Below are 3,606 nucleotides of genomic sequence, written 5' to 3'. Positions count from 1 at the left end.
TTCAGGATTTCTTTGTGGTTGTCCTTGTGCTTAGAATTTATTCTATTAAGGGTATAGAGTCCATGTGCTGTGTTCAAAAGTAACTTTATATTTTCCTTGTGTTTATGTTTTGCCCATTTCCCCCCAGTTCTTCTCCCCCACCCCCACCACCGCCCCCCCACCTCGCCTTCACCACGCAATTGCCTGTATCCATGGGCTATGCGTATATGATCTTCAGCGAAGCTCTTTTTTTTTCATTGCTCACACCATTCACACAGAATGAAATATGCTGAGAAAGCCCTTGTCATCTCTGACAGAGAAGCAGAGCAGCTCTGTCTCATGAATGACAGCACAATTAAAGCTAAAATACTATAAAAATAATTGGAAAAAATCCCTTTGACTGTATACTCTCAAAGCAAGAAAGTTAAACAACAGTTTGTTTTCTGCTAGCCAGAAAATGTGTGTCTATTCATTAGGGCTTTGAAGTTCAGTGTACTCCACATCTGTGTGCATCCATGTGTGGCTAAATGTGTATAATCTAAGCAGTGTAGTAGCCCCTAATTTTTTTTAACTAGTTTGTCTAATCATTAAGCTACTTAACCAATTAGAATACTATTATATCACATTGAACAACTTACATAATTGCTTCTTTGAAATACTAGGAATGTTTACACATTTATTTGGCTTGTAGAGGACTGAAATATTACCAATAATATATTAACTAGCTTTTTTCTTTTAAGAATATGGCTCTTAATAAATTGATTTTCTGAGTTCCAGAGCAAAAGTCCCTTTTAAAAAAAAATTCTGAAGCTGACTTAAAGCAGGAAAAATGTCTTCTGACTTGGCCAAAAATATGACATGTATTTTGTATCATTTAAAATTTGAAGGATAAGTCTATAGGGGGCCCTTTGTTGTCAACTGTTCCAGCCAAACTTCCCAAGTGTTTGTTGAAGTATCTCCACTTGACCAGCAGAGGGCACTTTACACCTCTACATTGCACAGGGAGCAAATGCAGATGATGCAGAAACACAGTGTCCACTCAATATCAGGAAAAGCCCTGAAGATCTTTTTGAAATTCACAAAAATATAGAAAATATGGGCTGTGCCACGAGGTTTCATGTGGGAAATTGTGAGTATGGGTGAAGTCAAATAGGGAGAGAAATGCATTGTACAGATCGTCGGCTCACTTCTCCCATTCCTTTCCCTTTCCCAGCTGAAGAACGGTTGCACCTTTTTACTTGTAGTACAGAAACCATTTTCAAATCTTTTGGTTGGCTTTTATCTTTTCTATCCCATATTTACTCTTTTTTAAAAAAGCCTGGGACACCTGAACCAAGGATAATGCATCATATCTCATTTAAGAGTAGAAATTACTGCTAAAACTATCAGAAATGCTCTGAGGGAGCTGCTCCTTTCGGCACTGAGCTGCATTGTTTCCAACCTCCCAGGAGGAGCATGGAAAAATATTGTGCCCGACTTGGTCTTGGCAAACTCACTAGCCTGAGGCTGTGCTGTTAAGGGAAACACACCAGTTGAAATATACTCGTCTACATCTGTTTTCATAAGAGGTGATTAAGACATATTTTCTCATGGGGACTACAGCTACTAACTTTTCTTGAGGCTTTAATTTTTGCAAAAGCATGAATGTTCTAATATACACCCTGTGTCTCTTCCATTTTTATTTATTCTGTTGGCTCCAGTTTAGTGTCAAAAAGATGAGAAAGGATTGTATATGCATGTGCTCCCACAGTTTTCTAAGTAAACTTCTTTCATCCTTAGAGAAATACAACCTTTTGTAAATACTTTCCATACAGTGTTAATAGCCTTTGTTTGCCTTCTATTTCTCTCTGCCTCTGGCACACTTTTGCTCTCCTCTGCCCTAAAGTTAACAGGTAAAGAGGGAATGGGGTCTCCTAGCAGTGGTCCCTTGAGATAGAGGTGCATTCAGTGAGTCCTCACCCAAAAAGGATCATCAGCTGACTGGGGTACATCAACCTGATTATCCCTAAGCTGCCTTGGGTTCTGTGTTAGCTCATGTGTTTTGTTGTAGCTGCACCAGGTGTGATTCCTTGTGCCATTTTCTTTTGTCTATTATTTCTCTTGATGACCCTGAGCTATGGCTTCCTCCTCAGTCCCCACACTATTCCGCCTTTGTGGTTTTTCTCATCTTGCCGATGTAGGCCTCAAAGCAGAAGTGGCAGAAGAGCACAAGGTAGCTGAGGAACATGAGTGAGGACCAGAAGATGTTCTGAAAGTGAGAGTAATGCTGGTCATGCTGCATCCAGTAGCTCAGTAGTTAATGACACAGCCCATCAGCATCTGAGTGATCTGGGACAAGGTGATGAACATGGCAAACTTCCAGGAGACTTGGAAACCTGCCGCTCACAAGGCATAGTTAAGAGTACATCACGGCGTGCACGCCGTAGTTCATAGTCATGAACTAACCACCCCCGGCAACCATGCCCTTGTAGGAGTACCAGGAGTACAGGAACACAGTGATGTGGTGGTACCAGTGCAGGAAGATCAGCTTCTGCTTCCTCAGAATGATGAATGTTTTATTTCCCAGTTCAGGTGCTTTGCTTAGCACAAATGCATAAGACCAGAATTTGCTGACAGGTCCATTGTAAAAACTCTGGTCACAAACTGCTTCAGGCCTTTGGTCATCAAAATGTACACCCTACAAGCACCAGTTCGAAGAGCACGGGATATACTGAAGACTGCAAAGGTGAGAGACCAGAGCACTCATGTCTTCCTCAGCTCAAACTTCACCCGTCCGTTCATTAGGTGCCGACCGCCAAAGATAAAGGCAGCATACAGAGCAGAGAACAGGAAAGATTTCTTCCAGTTTTCCTGCATCCATTGGGTGGCTTCATTCTCGTTGAATTGCTTTTCGAATTCATATTCTTGTAAAGTCAACACTGACATGTTCATTGGAGCTGATCTTCCGAGTCGCTATGTGTTCTTTAAACGTGGGGCTAGGAGGCCAGCAGAGCTCCTCAATCACTTGCCAGCTTGGGATGTTGAGGCTGAGTCGACTTATCTCTTCACCTTCTTTTATTCAGTTCCCCCATCCCCTCAACCAACCTCCCCTCTTAGATCTGTCAATCTGTTCCATGTGTCCATGCCTCTGTGTTTAATACTTATACATAATTGTTTTCATTTGGTTCTCTTTGCATTTGATTGTAACCTTTACTTTTTAATCTTTTAAAATTTACTTTAGCTCCTTAACTCTTGAGTGTTTCCAGCCTTTCTCTATTCTGTCATAGTAGAAAGTGCTAGCTTTGCCTGGTAACTTATCTTTTTACATTTCTGAGGATGGTTCCAATATACTGTTTGGGATCTCTTGTCATATTCTGATATGTTATTGCAAAGAAAGAAATGCAAGAGGTGCATGAAAGAGAGAGGATTGGGCATGAAAGAATTCCCTTTTCTTCTGAAAGACAGAAGCACAAAAATAACTGCAGTTTATGAGGAGTAATTGAGAAAGGATCTTCAAGCAATCAAGAATCCAAAGAGGCTGCCTCAACTGACAAGGGAGGCTCAGTAGGTTGGGAATTTGGGGTGGTCCGAGTCAGCCAAATTCCCCAATATAGCTCAATCCAAATATTCAGATACCACTCTTTCCTG

General features: G+C 41.2%; 1 pseudogene; it reads right to left on the bottom strand.

The window, feature by feature from the left end:
* Positions 1 to 2,084: 2,084 nt before the first annotated feature.
* Positions 2,085 to 2,910, bottom strand: LOC139011685 (very long chain fatty acid elongase 6 pseudogene; annotated as a pseudogene).
* Positions 2,911 to 3,606: the final 696 nt, after the last annotated feature.

Source organism: Myotis yumanensis, unplaced genomic scaffold (genome assembly GCF_028538775.1).
Source record: "Myotis yumanensis isolate MYYU_CA2020_CCGP unplaced genomic scaffold, mMyoYum1.0.hap1 SCAF_5, whole genome shotgun sequence".
Taxonomy (NCBI): domain Eukaryota; kingdom Metazoa; phylum Chordata; class Mammalia; order Chiroptera; family Vespertilionidae; genus Myotis; species Myotis yumanensis.
The sequence above is the reverse complement of the archived record's forward strand: the minus strand, read 5'-3'. Positions and strand labels throughout refer to the sequence as shown.